General features: G+C 41.3%; 1 protein-coding gene across 1 annotated transcript in view; it reads right to left on the bottom strand.

The window, feature by feature from the left end:
- The window catches only part of KIAA1755 (KIAA1755 ortholog), a 986731-nt gene that overhangs the window by 199976 nt on the left and 767303 nt on the right, over positions 1-19452 (bottom strand). The gene's annotated exons all lie outside the window — the stretch shown is intronic.

Raw genomic sequence — 19452 nt, 5'->3', positions numbered from 1 at the left:
CAATGATACAATTGCCCCACAGCACAATGGAACACACAACTCACTAAATAAAACTCACCCAAGTAGGGAGCTTTGCCCCCCACAACCCCCCAACTATATATACCAACTCAGAGATCGCACTACAGTGGGTAAAAGGGCAAAGTTGTGTAGTTGGCCAACAACTTCATTGCCCTGGGAAAATTTCTTAAATCACAGAAGTGATTTTCAATGATTAGGTGTCAACAAAGAGGTGTTCACTGAAAATATCTTTCAGCGAACTAATATAGACCCTTAGCAGGCATGTATCAATACTTAATATTGCCTTTCAGTGAGAAATGGATTATAGCAATACCAGTGAAATAAGTGAAGGAAATTTGAAGCAGTAAAGGTGTGTATATGTGAATAGTTATTCTTTAGTGTATATAAATGTTCAGGCAATATCTTGTTTGGGATGTGTGTGCTAGGATGGCAACCCCTTATTTGGGTGTGTGCCACCATCTGTAAAAGAAAACACATTGCAGACATGAGGTACTGTCACAGAAATGCTGCATCAGTTAGCAGTATTCCAGGATGGAATATATATGGATAAAGTGTATGCTTATAACTGTGGTCTGTTTCATCCACCATAACTTAAATCATCTACAGTATTCTTTAATGACCATCTTTTACAAAATAAAGTACTGAAAATTCAAGTAATCTTCTAGCAAATAAAACAAAACAAACACACTGGGCGACTACTAATAAGACTTTTTCAAAACAGTGGTACATATTATGGCAAATGTGTAAGCAGTTAATACCTTAACAAACCAAAGCTATTAGTTACTGAAAATTCTGACCTGACATTTGAAGTTAACTGAATTTATGTAATAGGGTCCTAACCATATTTGATATATGTAGCTAAAGTGTGATATTTGCTAGTAAAGCATCAAAATATTAAAAACACATACTACAGAAAGTTGATATGACATTTACTATTTGTCTCAATATGACCTGCAAAGTAATGCTTAAAATGTTAAATTTTTTTGTTGTTTATTTTAAACATATATTTTATGTGAACTTTCATCCCCATGCCTCCGCTGAAAATAGGACTTTTGCCCAGTTGGACTTTCATAGTAAACAAAAGACAATCAATCAGTAAATAAATCAATAATGAAGAAAATCAGCAGTCTAATACCCTGGTTAGAAAGGAGCATGTCATTTTATCACAAATGGTTTGTCAAACCCAGTCTAATCACACCAGATATATCAGTGGACAGTAACAACATGCATCACTGTTCTCAGTATAACTCTAGTTTGACCAAAACCTTTTGTGAGATTTAGTTTAGTGTCATTTTTAAAGGTGGACAGTGAAAAAAAGCAGATAGTTTAGTGTGTTTGTGAATTTTTTAAACTTTTTGAACTAGCCCTGCATGTTGACTTTAGCAGTGTCTGCAGAGAATACTGTGGATAGAGAGTGGGAATACATTTCTGTTGTGGTGGTGTTTTCCTTCCTTCTGTGGCTGTGTATCTGAAGAGTTAATATATTTAAATAAGGGAAATGGGGAAGATGTTGGTCATTTGCTCTAATGCAAATATACTTCATTTATTATTTCATAACACTGGTTTTCATTATGTGTTTTACTTGTTCAGATGCTTTAAAATTGTTGTAAGTAGGATGCAATGACCCTGCTTTCATTGATTCAACATGGATGTCCTTAGATATTCCGTATTCTAAAAAACTAGTACATTCTAGATTACGGGAATACAAAAGCCTTATATTGCAAAAAAGGATTAATTATGAAGAATATTTTAGGTCAGAAAAAAGTACACTAGATTCATAAAACTGGAGCATGTCATTTTCTGAGGTTAAATGAAATGCTGTTAATAGCCTAATTTTAAAATAAACATGATGGCTATTAATGTAATTTATCATTAATTATCAGATGTTCGATTCTGGGCCTTTGGCATATTCAAAACTGGAAAAATGTTCATCGCCTTGTAAGTTAGTCTGTGAGAATCTGAAAAAAATATGATATAACTACAAATACCAGTGCCTAACATTGCTTACATGAATTTATTTTATACCATACATTATGAAATAGGAGATATTAACAAACAAGAGATTTTCTCCATTCTCTGGAAGTCATTGGAAATGGTCACCACGTTGATAGTAGGTCATTGTGAGTGTTAAGGATGTGCAGTCATGAAACTTGACATGTAATAACATAGACCATTTGTCCTCTCTAAATTTCAACAGAATATATTGACTAGCAGACATAAAGTAGTCAGCATTTCTGTTTTCTTACAGCAGTCACTTTGCTGAGACAAAACTCATTTCAACCTTACAACGGTTTTAATTTCAATATCTAGAATTAACTTAATGCTACAGCTCAAATACTAAAGCGAAATACAGGGAACAGAGTTTCAGTAGCATATAAAGCTTAATTCAAGGGCTGAATGTAATTAAAAAGTACAAATCAGCAAAGGTAATCAAGACAGCATTTATAGTATTTGAGACAGCCATTGTGCAACTCAGAATTAATTGCTTCTACAGGAAGTGAACAAATCTTTTTGCTCGGTATGCATGTATGTATATGTCAGCAATAAATAGATTTTTCCATATTAAATAGAGAAGTGTGGTGACGCAATTTTTTTTTGTTGCACATTTCAGAAATTCCCCATTTAAGTGAATTCTGGCACAATCCTTGTGTTAGGCAATATTTAATAAAATGTCTACATACAAAGGGCAAACATTTAGTGTGCACTCACTGTGAATACGCAAATGTAAATAGTGATGCATGCAAACATGCATTTCAGGTGGGATTTACTGAATGTCAGCACATTCCTCTTTCCTCAAGGTACACCAGGATTTCATTTGGTTATAAAAAGTAAAGAGATGCAGGGATAGAACCTCTTACAAGAAGGAGTAGAGGGCTTTGCCAGCCATATAAAGTATAAGTTTGAATTCTGCTTCAAAGTGATTTTTTTCAGATTCAAGGGGAATTCAAAATTATCCCCAGGATTCATAAAGCTTGTGCCAGGTGCAGGCATAGCGTCAGCGTTCCAACACCAAATATGGCCACCGAGTGATCCAGGTACGAGCTGTTCCCACATACACTACCTGCGTACATTATGCCCATACAGCTCCCGGGCCCTGTATGCTAATTACCCCATGTGTAGCAGTGTAGCATGCAAATGAAGGTATATAGCGATCCAGGAAGTGGTGCAGGCATTGTGTAAGCATGCAGAAATGTAAACCGTAGAAAACGGTTTACATTTTTGCAAACATAAAATTGGAGCCATGACAGCCAACCAAACACATGTATTATATTGTTAATATATGCCACTGGTTAAATATATAGCCATTGGCATAAAAAACATGTACAAAATATAAAATTAACATTTAATATATATAGTTGCACTATCGTGATGTGGAAGCGCAGGGCAGCGGCACGCAAAGGGGATCACAAGGAAAATATAAAAATATAGAATAAAACTGCAATGTAACACATATCATGATTTCCCCATAATAGTCAGTGGCAGGCATGCTACACCATACTATGGCGCAAGGGTTGCTAAGGGGCTGTGACAGTGTTCTGCGTGGTAGCTAGGAATTAGTAGGCAATGACATGCAAATGAGAGGAGTAATAGTGAATCACAGATTCCCCGCTGGTGTAAGGATGCATCTCACTGTGTAGCATTATAACACCGATGTGTGCCCTTGAGATAAAGATGACATCAAGAGAGGGGTGTGTCGCCATTGCTGTAAGCACATTGGAGCATTGCTAAACTGGTTTGCCCCAAGCTAGGCAAAGCTGCAAGATAGGGGTGTGTTGAACTGGCCATAGCTTTGCTTAGCTGAGAGTACACAAGGTAACTGAGTATGCATGTGAACGGAGATGAAAACGCACATAAACCCGGTAAACGGGTTTGCGCGTTGCACACTGCAGCTGAAACAGGAAGTATATAGGGAAGAAATAAGGAAATGCTGCAGCAGGGAAATTGGAGTACAAATGACTAACACCTAGGAGCCTACAGTGGGCCATTGACAACAGCTAACAAGGCTGCAAGCAGCTACCTGCAGAACAGGAAAGGGGAGGGGCTGTACGGCAAAGAAAACAGTAAAGTGTCAAAGCAGAACAAAGCCGATTTGCAGTATATCAGCTACAAGACACATTTTTCCATGACTGGGTAGGGAAAGTACAAAACAAGAAAGACAGCAGGTAGATGCATGCCTGATAATGGGAGGGGATCCAGGTTTAAAATTGAATCAAAGGGCAAAAGATTAATCAAGGTGGGCAAGCATAATGCCACAGTAAAGACCCCACACTTGCAGTACTCATTGTAAAACCCATAATTAAGATACTCTGCAGCTGGGATAGCTCATACACACCCAATGACATCAGCAGCATCCATAGCACAATAGTATAAAGTGTGAAAGCACCTCACACACATTTGTGTATTCCCATACACTCTGCACCAGTGGTGTATACAAATGGGGAACTTTTAGTGTGTACATGTTAGAGGCTGTCATAACTTTGATCCACCAGCATGTGTTGGAGACTGAAGGTGGTGTGGAGGATGATGCAAATGACCACCTCAGGCACCAGAGGAGGAGGAGAGTGTTCAGACCCAAGGTAACCTACCAGGGGCTACATGATCTGGAGATAGTAGAGTGTTACAGGGTGGACAAGGACACCCTACAGCAACTTTTGGAGCTGTGCCAGCCACGCCTCACAGCCAGAACAAACAAAGGGGAACCCATCCCAGTGGATACGAAGGTATGTGTAAGCTTGAGAATACTAGCTACAGGTACCTTTCAAAGACCAACTGGGGATATCATGGGTATCTCACAGGTATGGGTACTACACCAGTTCCTAGATGCCATGTTAACACATGCCAATGAGCACATATACTTCCCACGAATGTAGGAGGAGTTGGCCAGCAATATGCGTCTCTTCCACTGTATAGAAGAATACCCGGAGGTACTGGGTGCAATAGACTGCACACACATACACATCAAGTCACCACCCGGTAAGCAGGGTAGGCGCTACATAAAATGCAAGGGATACCCCTCCATCAACTGCCAGGTCATGTGCAATGCCCAGGGCATTATCATGGATGTGTGTGCCGGCAGCCCTGGAAGTTATCATGACTCCCACATCTGGCATGCCTCACAGCTGTATCAGGTATTTGCCAGGGGGACATCCCAAATGGCCACATGGTGGGGGATGTTGGCTATGCACTGGAACTGTGGATGATGACTTTCATCAGAAATGCACACACACCCATGCAGGAATGCCATAATGAGGCACACGCACAAACCAGAATCATCATAGAGCATGTGTTTGGGATGCTGCTATCACGGTTCTGTTGCTTGGACATATCTGGTGGAGCCTTGCAGTACTCTCCAGGCACGTGTACCCACATCTTCATAGTATGTGCCATGCTACACAATATGATCCTGTGGAAACAGCTGCAGCAGGGACAGAATAGTGAAGGCCCTCACAGCCCACTGCCATTGCCAAGGGCCCACAGGCATAGAGGTACTCAGACCACGAACACCCTGAGCCAGCCCCAGTAGGCAGACGGAGGCGTACCCAGTATGCCCATGCCTTGGCAAAGAGGGAACGTATAGCACACACACTGACAGTGTAGGCACCTAGGGACTGACACCTTTCTCCACCTGCACACACAGTAAAAATGGATGGCACACACACACACACACACAAGACTACCTGTAAATTGTCATGTATAGGCAGTCTACTGTGTGCATCCAACATAGGCAGCCCTCAATTATTGCACACACAACTGCCATTGGCACAAGGTAAGTCAACACCTGAACAGTAAATTAAGCTATCAGCATGTGCTGATACTGTATGTATAGGTTCATAGGTAGGTACTTGGCCAACTGCCGGAGGCCATTCATAAGCCTAGCCAAAATGTGTCAGCATTTGCCAACCCATTGATTCATTAACTGTCCCTCTGTGGAGCAGAGCTAATGGTGGGATCCCTGGGGTGCATCTACTGCTCCCCATCCACTCTTCAAGGTTTCTCTTGAAGAGTGTTAGTGAGGGGCTCTGTATAATGTAGTTAGGGATGTTGTTCCAAAGTATGGGGAGTGTCTGTGACAGGCATCCATCCCTCCAGCATCTTCCAGTTACTGTTGGGGCAAGGTTCAGCTCACTACAGTGTGTGGCTCACTGTGACATGGATTCCCATAGGTGGAGCATATCCATTAAGCCTGAGTTCAACATGGCTGTGTTGGCCAGCAGAGATCATCCCTGGGTAAACGAGATGCCATGGAGTAAAGCAGGAGTTTATTTAGTCTGGCTGCATAGGGCATATGTTTGGGGCCAGTAATCCCCTTGGCGAGGTACATTTGTGGACTTTCCAGCTATTGGAAGTGTCTTCTGAGGTACATCCCAAATGGGTTATTATACCCTATGATGGGACTGATGAGTGATGAGTAAAGGGGCACTATAACCCCAGTATGTCTAGATGGGAACCCTTTAGTAATCAGATGGCCTGCATAGAAGGATGTCCTAACTACTTTGGAGATTTGATTCTCAAATGAGAGATCACTATCTACCTTAGTCCCCAGATACCCCATTACCTCGTCCATATTAAAGTGGCTGCCACTTATGTGTTAATATGTGGGTGCCTAATATTTCACAATGGAATGACCATACAGTTAGTGGAATTTAGCTGGAGGCCATGACTTTGACACCCTGTGTCGGTCTCTGTGAGGCCCTTTGAGGGATGTCTGTGTCAGCTGGACTATCAATCATGGCTCCTAGTTCACAGTCATTGCCAAACATGGTCTGCTGTAGTCCACCTGTGTTTGCCTGTACCTCTGAGAAGTATATGCAAAACAGTAGGGCTCCCAGGACTGAGTCCTGTGGGACTCCAGTCATGACTGGTCAAGAGTTGGACCTGGAGACCGCTAGTCGCACCAAGTGGGTTCTACAGGCTGGTGTGTTTAATCAATAATACCTGAGTGGGGCATGGTGTCAAAAGCCTTGGCGAGGTCCAGGTAGTATGTGTGAACCACCTCTCCCCTCATCTAATGTCTAGGTGACTGTATGCAAGATGCCAAACAGGTCTGTAGGCATGAACGGAACTTAACCAAGCTGACCTGGATTGGGTCACATGTTTGGAGGTTACCAATGTCTTTGTTAATGAGTGCCATGAGGATGCGCTCCATACCATTGCAGACCAGGCTAGTCAGGCTTATGGGGTGGTAGTTACTATGGTCAGTTGTGATTCCACCTCAGTGGAGTGGAATAACCATTGCCACATGCCATTGTATGGGCATGTAGCCTGTGGAGATGCTGAGGTTGAAAAGCTTAATTAGGTGGGTGATGCAGTCTGGGACAACACCTGCCTCCACTGATGCTGTGTTCTGCTGTTAGAGAGGGCCATTTCCACCTGTGTGTCTCTGATGTGTGGGATACTGTACCTTTCGGGTAGTGTTGTGGGCTCTTTAGGCGGTGAAGTATGCACTGAATGTATCTGCAAGGATGTTGGTGATATCAATAGGGTCAGCATATTTTGTGCCATATTTCACTGGCACAGTGCAAATCTGTGTGTCACCACTTAGATCCTTCACATAGCCAAAGAAGGCTTTGTGGTTATCTTTCAAATCCTTGCGTATTTTCCTGTTGATGTTAGCCTTGGATGATTTCATGAGGGACCTACGTATCATACTAATAGTGATCACGGATGTCTGCCCTTTGTGGGATTTGCTGTTTGTCTGGAACACTGTCATACTTCTGTAGTACAGCCTGTTTATTGCAGGGGTCCACCAGACTGGTGTCCTTGTCTTGGAGGAGTGAGTCTTGGTTTACCAATGATGACACGATCCATACATCCATGTAGGTGCTTATAGATTACATTTATAAATCTGTCTGTATCTTGAGCAGTGTTTCCCCTTAGCGTGGGGGCTGTGAAACCCCCCACCCCTGTCTCTAGTAGTGTAAATTTAGCTGTAGGAAAGGTATACACTGTGGTTTCCGTGGGTGGGGGAGATGGTTGGGTGTGGAAACAGTGAATAGTTCATGGTCAGATCTAACCAGTGACCGGTTAACATTTGCTGTGGTGCACCTGTTGCCCACGTTGGTGATGACCACTTCTAGTATGTTTCCACGCCTTGTTAGGGAGGTTACCACCTGATACAGGGCATATGAGGTGATAAATTCCAGGAAGAGCTGGGCCTGGAAGTGAGTACTTGAGTAAGATTCCCAGTTAATGGTAGGGTAGTTGACATCGACCAATGCCAGGGTGTGTGGTAGGACTGTCAATTTCTCTACTGTCTCCAGGTAGGTGGAGTGGTGGTCCTGGGTCATGGAGGGTGATCTGTAGCAGGCCACAGTTTACATTGCAGTTGTGGCTGATGTTAGCTGCAAGCTATTAGATGATCTCAAAGGTATCATGCTACCCCACTAACCTGGAGGTGCAGGTATCCCTGATTAATGTGGATACACCCCCTCCATGTCTGTGTCTGTCCATGTTCTGTGGCCGAAATGTGTGGTATGGGTTGTAGTCTGGTTATGCTGGTGTGCTCTCTGGAGTCTTAAGACAGTTCTCGGTTACTGCACAGATGTTGACGTTGTCCATCCTGAGGAGTGTTGTGAGTGCATGCATGTTGTGATCACAACCCCTGGTGTTGAGTAGCATAACCCTCATTGATTCTGCTATTGTACTGTTTACAGAGCTGGTATTCACCTTTGAGACTCTACTAAAAAAGGCACCACGGGAGCACCAATAGCCTTGGCCAGTATTACAAAGCCTAAGGCTGACACATAAGCCAGTATGGTATTGTTGCATGCATGTTTCCCATCTGTGCTTGTTTCTCATCTCTCCTGTAGGTAACCTACTGGTAAGCAATAGAAAGCCTTAAATGTATACAAGTCTTCTAGCTTCCAAGATAGGCTTTTGGAGTGATTAAGTATCAGTGTTCTGTTTGTTCTTGCTGTACTTAACTGTTTCCTGACTACATGGTGATTTCTCACTATATATTGTGATCAAAGTCTGTTTATTCACATATTATGGCTGTGATGGCCTGCACTTTAGAGGTTCAGAGATAGCCTACTACCTATCTGCCCAAGGGCAATGATAAGCATAGCTACAGTGTGTTGGCTTTCTCCGCACCATTGATGAAGTAACTGAGCCTCTGTCAAGCATGGCCAATGATGCAATTCCAGGCAGAGTTGCTGGAAACTGTTGAAGACTGGGGTGGTGGAGGGTGATAGGGGCACTTAGTGATCTAAAGAGGGCATGTTAATGTGACAATTCAACACCATTCAATTTCCCCAATCGGCCTTGCAGCTATCAAACTGGATGGTCTCCCCCACCCCTTGGCTGTATGGTTCTGGGACACATGAGCCCAGGGGTGTATATTCTGTTACCCATTCACACAAGGTTTCCCTTGAAGTGTGTCAGTGAGTGGCTATGCCTAATGTAGTTAGGAATGTAATTTATTGTCTCACAATACATTTGTTATATGTTATTTCAAGAGTAAGTGAAGCTCAGTAGGTTTGGGGGCCTCTGCCCTTTGCTTAGCCTAACTTACAAATAGAAATCATCTAAATAGGAAATAGGTGGAAGCAACATTAATGTCAATAGTGTAATGGTTACAGCATCTGCATAGTATCTGTGCATTCAAGGTCTCAATCCCAATAAATTCAGGGATGTTTATCATGTTAAAAAGTATACCTTAACCGCAGCTTGCATATATAGGTAGTAATGGTCTGCATAATAAACATTTGAAACACCCATATAAACCCATGTGTGCTGGAGAGTAAAGTCAACAGAGATTGTAATGTTATGTAAGCACATAGTGAGATGTTACTTCACTGAAATGTATATATCCTGAGTAGTTAGTGGATGTGGCCATGTTTGCGCGCACAGGTTATACTTTACAAAGTTTGTTTAACTGTGTTTAACCGCTGCTATAATGTCTAAGCCACTATGCCATTTGAGGTGTATACAAGTTTCATGGGCTTTAGACTACACCTTATACCATATTCATTCCACTGTAATGACCACAAATGGGACAGTCACTTTGTGTATATATGTACAGTACATTGTAATGTATTGTAATTTGTGAACCAACACATACAAGTCTACATATGTATTACTGTTACAAATTAATATGATATATATATATATATATATATATATATATATATATATATATGTATGCATATCAGTGATGTCTGCATATAGATATAAATATAAAGATATATATATATATATATATATATATATATATATATATATATATATATGTATATATTCACTTTATAACCTCGAATTACTGAAATGTCGAATTTCAGTATCTCGAGGCTATAAAGCTGAATGTTAAAAATAGTGAAAGCCCATAATCGCAAATTTGAATATATGTTGAATTCGCTGTTATGACGTTACGCTGCGTAATGTCTGGGATTGTGTTTTGATGGTGCGCAGTGCCATGTGTGGATGTAGGTGTTATGTCAGGTAAGTGTTTTCTAAGGGTTGTGAGTGGGAGTTAGAGTGTGTGTGAGTATGTTGATGTGTTTGATGTGTGTGTGAGGGGTCGGAGAATGTGCGTGTGCGAGTTGGCTTCTGTTTTGTGTTTGTGCGATCTCGGAGTTAGTATATATAAGTAGGGGGGGTGAGGGGGGTGCAGGGGGGCTTGTCCCCCTGCTTATGTGTGTATGAGTTGTGTATGTATGTAGTTTTGTTTGTTTTTGTTGTGATGTGGGTGTTGTGGTGTATGTGTAGTATTGTGTGTGCGGTTTTTTCGGTGTTTTGACTTTTGTGTTTTTTTATGTCGGTGTTTTGTGGATTTGGTTTTATAGTCTCGAAATACTGAAATTCGACATTTCAGTAATTCGAGGTTATAAAGTGAATCTATATATATATATATATATATATATATATATATATATATATATACAGTTACATCAATAGCCATATATATAAACATCTATGAACACACTTCATGACACAGAAGCAATCCAAAGGAATTGAAGTGTACACAAAACACATGCAGCTCTGGTATTACAACTATTCATATTAACCTAATTCACCATAGAAGGGATGGTTGTTGTGTATGTGAAGATTGTGGTGGGGAGGAATGATGGGTAATGAAATCAAGCATCAGGGAGAGTCTGGGTCGGATGTTCAATAAGTGAACTGGAGGGGTATACATGGAGTATGGGGACAATATAAAATGGACACAAAACAAGAACCTTCCTCATTCATAATACACCCTGTCATGTCACATTGCAACACTTAATTTCACAAACATATGAACATTAACATATATCAGACATATGTACACCAACTGACTGTCAAATTTGTTTTCAGTAGGGAGGAATGCCTGTAGTAAAATGTATATTCTAAACACCATAACATTTGTACATATCTCAGATGCCTTAGTGGTAAAGTCAGTGACTGTGGTGCTCATGGTCCTGGATTCAGGGGCTGTTAAGTTATTTTGAGGGCCAGAATTAGGGCTGTTGGATGCAGGTGGATTAAAGCACTTTTAAGCAGTTGTAAGCAATTTTGTATGGGTTTGCGCGATGGTAAGCAGTGCTTAAACACGGTTAAACGGAGAAGAGCTTCACAGGTTTAACCTTTGCTTAACGTCATACAGGCCATGGGCAAACCTGCTTACAACCACTTAAATGTGCATTATTCACAGTTTCCCTACCAGTGCCTACTCTGAGAGGTAAAATAATAACACCTTCCGGGATTAGAACCCGCAGCCATGTACTCCATCTTCACAGTAACCTATCACTAAGCTACCTGAGATGTACCTATGCCAGTTGTGTATGCAGACAGCTTAAAACACAAAAGGGAGGAATGTGTTGAAACAGGACAACCCACCATGTACCCAATGAAAGGTGTATGCTCATATAAATATATATATATATATATATATATATATATATATATGTGTTATATATCCTGATTTAATGAAAAAAATACTCAACAAACGGACAGACAAAAAAGTCAACAGATACAAAACGGATCAAGCGCTTTCATCCACCCAACATGTGGACTTCATCAGAATCCAATCCATGTTGGGTGGATGAAAGCGCTTGATCCGTTTTGTATCTGTTGACTTTTTTATCTGTCCGTTTGTTAAGTATTTTGTCATTAAATCAGGACGTATTATAGCTTCATGAAGTGTGCATCTTCCTTCAGGATTTAGATAGTGTTCTACTGTGGTTCGTTGTTGTATTCCATTACACTATTGCATCGATTAGGTTTGGTATATATTATATATAAATATATATATATATATATATATATATATATATATATATATATATATATATGAGAGATACATAGAGACATGTCGATATAAACAGATCTACATATATATGTAGATATATAGACAGGTTAAAAACATCTACACATCTATGGAGGAACAGATAAACGTATGCAATAATATATATTATATTATATCTATATACATACACACACACACACACACGCACACATATATATATATATATATATATATATATATATATATATATATATATGTATATATATATATATATATATATATATATATATATATATATATATACATACATACATGTGTGTAGACAGCAAACGAATTGTTCATATCTGAGTATAACATGGACCGTAGTAATCACACATTCCACCCCCCCCCCCAAACAATATGAACATAACATATGAAGAGTATATGCCAATACACTATTACAAATATGTTCTATGGACACAGTCACCAACACAATTGCAATGACTGTAAATATCCATGACAGAAATACACAGACAGCTTTCGTTTAGCAAAACTTTATTACATTCCGATGTATTGCCAAAAGGATTCAAGGACTAACAGTACCTGCATGCTATACAGGAAGCATTTAACAGTGCCTTAATGAATCAGCCTGCAATTACCATAGTATTAGCCCACTAAGGGATAGGTGTTCACATAGTGAAAGAACACCCACACACATATAGAAGTTGTATAAAAAGGGTTCCTACACACCTGCATCTGCTATGTACACCCACCAATATCTCCCCCACACCCAAAATAATTACATCAATACATACTGTCATACCATAACCAATTATTCAACTACTGTACAACATCTGCTGAAACCTTAACATACCTGGACACAGACACACTAACATGGCCCTATGTGAAATAGTTGCTGTTATACAATTGAACAGCTGCTGATGTTACAGGGTTTGTATGAACTAATCCCGTTTCAGAGGGTTGAAAGGTTCGTACACCAGGAAGTGTTACCGAGTACTGATTATCAGCACAGTATGATACACAGTAACACCAAACTAAAGATGTCTGGTAAGCACACTGTAAACCCCCTAACCTTATATGCATAGCTATGCAGCCTTGAGCTGGTCAAACAACCTGGCCAGACTGAAACATATGCAGAAGTATTAGGTAAAGACAAACTCTGCACAAGTAGCAATGTTCAGAAATATAACAGCAGTACTCACATTTAGACAAAATCCTCTAGGCATTACACACAGTATATTACTGTTTGTCTCCATACAGCTGTTGCAATAGATTTCAAACAACACTTCCAGGCTGTATTCCTCACAAGTAAGGCAGAGGGACAACGCCCAAGTGGAGTACTCAGTTATACTCCACTGTTGCCATGGTATTGGCTAAGGCAGTAGCAGCGCAGCTGATGTGCATGTAATTAGCTACTTAGGAACATCAATTGGTTATCGGGATAGCACATGTTACTGATCTGTAACTATAAAAGGTTGCCTTGTCACACATTCAAACCATCTGTATCTACCTGTAGAACAGTACAAAACACTGAAAGACAAACCAACAATGAGTATTAAACTAGTCAATAACACTTCCAGTTACTAAGAAGGTATGTATAACATGTAGTATGTCTGTGTAGGTGGTACCTGTTCTGTAAGAATTACATTGTAATCAATGCATATAGTGCAAATAGCTATCATGTAGTGATGTATTGTTGAGCAGTAGTAATGCTTGTAGTATTCTATGTGTGTACTGCTGTAGGTCACAATGCAAACTCCTCATACACCACAAGGGATGATATGGGCTTGTAACTCACCAATTCGCTTCCAGCCACTGTCAGTGCCAGGGTTGGTCCAACAAGTATGTGCCATAACAGGGGATAGTGTATGTCGATATATTGTAACAGTAGACATATGTATGGGTGTATAAGTAAGATGAACATGTCAAAGGCGGGCTTACTGTGCAAATATGGTTTGCATTGTGGGATATTGTGCCAATAACTGTGTAATGTACAGTATTTTGGCAGATCTGTATTCCATTCTACATAGCATTTCTGTTATGTTATGCAAACAGTAGTTATGTCTATTGGCAATTACAATACTCAATAACAGGATACATATCACTTGTATTCATCTGACACTTTTTCAGCATGATAGCAAAGATAATTGGAAGAGCTAGGTAACTATCCATGCACATAACACATGTAATATGCACCTCTCTAGTATTATTTGCAAGCAATTACAGCTGTGCATGTGTACATGTTTTGCAAATGTGCAGTGACCCTTGTTACAGGGCTGGACCTCTCTAGTATTGTTTGCAAGCAATAACAGCTGTGCATGTGTACATGTTATGCAAATGTGTAGTGACCTTTGTTACAGGGCTGGGCCAAATGGCTATGTGCACACCTACATAGAGTGGATATTGAGAGTAGAGACACACTGGTTGAACTGCCAGGTTTGTGTAGCCTAACCTCTCATTGCCAACCTAACAGCTGCTTGCACATACTTTATGTAAGGTAGTGCACAGTACCAGTAATGAAACAGGTTGCATATCATCTTTAACTCCAGTGTAACATCTGCACTAGCAGTGGAAGATGTAGGAGACTGCTGCCCATGTGTAATAACTGCTTCATAGGTGATGGCTTACACTATCTGATTATATTCTGATCATGTTGATAGTGGCATCAGAGTCTATTGATACATGACTCTGTTTGGGGAGTGGGTGTCTGTGCCCAACAGAGCTCATTGTCCTGGTGGATATGTGAGTATATACCCAGAGAAGGAAACAGACCTGTAGACACTTGCATCATCTGAAATCAACTATCAGGATGTGATGTGCTCCTCAGATGAGGGATTGCTGCTAAAGGTAGCTACATTGTTTCTGTAATAGCCAGTGTTGTCACGTCCATAACACAAATATTTACACGTGATCATCACTGTCTAAAACATCTTCAGAAGCAATAAGTAAACTAAATACAGTACTTGGTACTAGTAGTACTGAATGCTCATACAGGCATGTCCACTAGTCAGCTACTGGTGTTTACTAATGTCAGCTTTGTGTATGTGGCCATCCTGGGGGAATGTAATCTCTATGTCATGTACACTGCCAAACTCACTAACACCACACCCCTCACATTGTCTGGGATGCAGCTACAGGGGTAAGCTGGAAGGCAGTCCAGTCTACAGTCATGACTGGACTGGACAGTCATGAGGTGTAGGTTAACACATGCATCTCATCATCACAACCAACACATACCCTTACCAGAACACAGTAAGGACACCCACACACACTACCAGAAATCACACACATTCACAGACTCTTTTAAGTATCTGGCCAAACAAGTGACCTCCCAAGCTGGAATAGACAGACAACGAAATACACAAACTGTATGACATAGTTTGCATAATTGTGCCACACCTCAGAACACATGGCCGGAAACATGCCCAACAGTACTCATTTGTGAATGCAAACTCTAGCACTAAGTTACATACCAACCTATACGTGGGCATACATACTGTCAGCTGCCTGTTTGCCATGATTAGCCACATACCCATACACTCAGACGACCTTTTGAACTATACACATGGCTCTGGCATATTCCATGTTGTTGTGCAGGAACTGTGATGCAGTAGCCTGGACTGCATGGAAACATGTAGGAACTGTCAGGTCTTGTAGCCCATGCAGGTATGACCCAAGGCCATTGGCCAGAATGATACTGCAGTACAGGGACAAAAGGTAATGTAGTGGTGCAAGTCAAAGGGTATCCAGTATCTGTCTGCCTGGGATAACATGGTTGACAGACCATGATGCTTTGCCAGACAGGGCCTGCACCTGTCACCCCTGGGAATCTGGATACTGGCTAGGGCACATGCTACCCTTATAGTGCCTTCATCATGCACAGTTCAAGTGAAGGTCCACTGCTGTTACAGGGACAGCCAAGCAATAAACTGTGGGTCTCACTATTCAATGATACATGTCAGAAACACTATATGGACTCACATATGTCAATCCGTAACATGGAGAACATATCTGTGCAGTGGCTGAGACATGTTTCAATGCTGTGGAGAGCACACCTGCATGACCATGTTATAATACATACCTCACCTCTTGCCCATTATCCTTTATTGGAACACACGGGCCGCAGGTATGTCCATATTCCTGAAGGATAAGTACACCCCCACGCTAGATGCACTTGCATAACTTCAGATACATTATGCTGAGCAACTACCTTTGTGCCAAAGTGGAATTCAAATTGCACCTTGCGACAGATCACCCACCATGCCTCAGATTTCCCAACTGTCATAACGTGCTGTAATGGGGAAGATTAGGTTTGAGACAGAAAACCATAAAAATGGCTACTCTCAACTATTCCATTATGAACTGGGAAGACTCCTCATGTATCAACACCTGCGCTCAATGCATGTTGGATTCCATCAACCGCAATCACCTGGATCACAACAGTCACACAAACAGGGCTAACAGTATGCTACACATAGTCAGTCTACAAAGCCAATGTTATGCTTCCTAAGAGCAAAGTGGTGACTGTCATGGCACCTATGCAGATGGACAATGCATGTGCAAATGCTGAATCCTATACAAATGAACCTTAAGCAGTCACATGCGTGCAGTGATTGTGCCATTGAAACAGAACCAAGATTCAACCAAACTCAAACAAGAAGGCAAACTGGTGGTACCATGCTTTAAACTGTACCACAGAAGGTAGTGACTGTTGCAAGAGTGAACACATATGAGTGTAGGTGATCCCTGGTCAGCCTCAGTAAGATGCAGATACACCACATAAAACCACACAAACCTACTGTGAAACTAATCAGCCACATACTATGGGGCCAAGCACAGAGCATTCTATAGCTGTCATTAATCGTAATGGCAACGACAAGACCTGCCGTGCTGCACAGCACTATGACATGGGAAGTACTGCACCTACAGAAATAGCACCTGTTCATCCAGATAGGGTCTTGGAGAACCTAAACCCACTCCCACCTACCTCCCAACAGGTACACATAGTTATATATCCATGTACACTACAGAGCCCCTGTAATAATAAATATGCAGGTACAAGCTGCACTCTCTAAAGCCATACATACAGCTTTCATGGGACCTGCCAACATCCCAGGGTGTATCCTACATAAATGTAAGAACAATCAGCTCTCCAGATACACATCATGTTCAATCATAGCTCCATGTCAGGCTGTGTACATACTGAATGGTGCACAGCAACAGTTATCACACCCCACAAAGGTGGAAATACCACTGATAATGGGAAATAGTGCACAACTAAACTGCTGATTCTGATCTGTAAGGCCATGAACCATGATCAACTTATTTGATGTACTCAGTACAGATGTAGATGACAGTATGGTTGATTCACAGAGCATATCATGACTTTGCCAGGTCTTAGGACACCATCACCCATACTGTGTTCCAACTACACTCAGTAAACTAGGTGTATATTCCTATGTCACAGGAGTGGTTAGCAACTGGACTGCTGGCAGAACCAACACTACAGAAGGTGTCTGACTAATACACGCACATCAAACCAGTGCCAGCCACAGTAATACAGGGTTAATTCCTGGTACTCCCCCTCTTTGTTATCTATACCACACACAGACTAACACAGAAGGCATCTGCCTATTGATGTTTGCAATTGACTATGAACTAGGAGCAATAGTTGACTCAATGTGTGTTGCGTTCAACATACAGAAGGGCCTTTGTATGTCAGATGTGTGGTGTGCGACGTATGGCCACAATCTGACAGCTAAGTATTGCATTGTCATCTCCTATGTTAAAAACCCTGTACCCATGAACTACCACCTAGGCAGCGGTCAACGTAATGGCAACTGTATGTGTATGGGATGCAGCTGGGCAGTAGTCTTTCCTTTGATAGTTACTTCACCACACCAGTCAGGTAGTCATATGTGGCACCCCTAATCATGACAGGGTGCCATCCATGAATATAGAGATAATTGTTCAGCCATACTCAACACTCATGTGACCCATAATAGATCACATATTTCCTTTAAGGGTTATTGCCCATGTGTAGATGGCCTACACTGGCCTTCCCAATCCCTAGCTCCACTATGTAGCATGCAGTCTACCCTGAATAAAGCCATGTCCAACCCAGAGATGTTGGACATGCTACACTTAACACATCCTGATTCCAAATAAACACATACTTCATGGACATCCACCTTTCTAGTACAAGGATCACAACATGCCTGACAGATCTCTGTCCCATACACTTTACATACTCTTGCCATACTATGCACCCCTGTCCAGTGAAGCTGCACATTGCCCCTCTCTGTGACATGGTGTGATGACCGCATGCCAAATATATCAGTAAACCTGTGGATCAGTTATGTGGCAATGCTTGAACTGGCCACTGAAACTTACCTGTCTGTTGGCTACAGCTAGGTAACCTTTCCACCTATACTCATAAATGGCACAGGGCATATAGCCTACTAGTTCACTTTGACCATACATGCTATAGTTGATATCCAACCCTGCAAATACCATCAGGCTAGCTATTGTCCCATGTGTTTCACATGTGCAACACAGACAATACATGGCAGGATGCTACACAGCTGTACAGTGCCATGTAGATGTATATAGCAAAACACATATATGTAAAACATTCTGTGAGCAAGTCTGCAGGGTCACAGGTCACATCCCTAAAGACTGTGTATGACTATATATGTGACATATACACAGCATTAAGGTCTATTGCATTAATGTGAAAACATCCAGGCATGTGCTGATAGGTAAAGACACAAGTACAGGCAAACAGACATGCCCACATCAAGACAACATCCACATGGAGTATGAGCAATGTTATCACATGACACACACATCACCAGTAAGTGTCAAATGTGTGTGACTTAAACATGTCAGTGGTGTTAGTGTCATGTAGATTTGCAAAAACTGATTTGTAATCTTAATAAATGTGATACACATGTATGTTCAGCTGTACTTTTCTGTGAGTTACTGTGACCTGTCTCCATCATTACATCTTCCGGGTATGCCACGTGGCAGGCTGCCAGCATACACCCACCTGGAGGATGAGGTCCTCATACCATACTTCCTTGACAACCATTTAACACCCTTCAGCCATGTGCCACAGGATGTACAGCAGCGGGATGCCCTGTGGGAGGAACTCCACAGGAGGGTAAATGATGTTGGCGGTCACAAATGCACCTATCAGCAGGTGC

Source organism: Protopterus annectens, chromosome 12.part0 (genome assembly GCF_019279795.1).
Source record: "Protopterus annectens isolate FY-2018-M chromosome 12.part0, PAN1.0, whole genome shotgun sequence".
Lineage (NCBI taxonomy): Eukaryota > Metazoa > Chordata > Ceratodontiformes > Protopteridae > Protopterus > Protopterus annectens.
The sequence above is the reverse complement of the archived record's forward strand: the minus strand, read 5'-3'. Positions and strand labels throughout refer to the sequence as shown.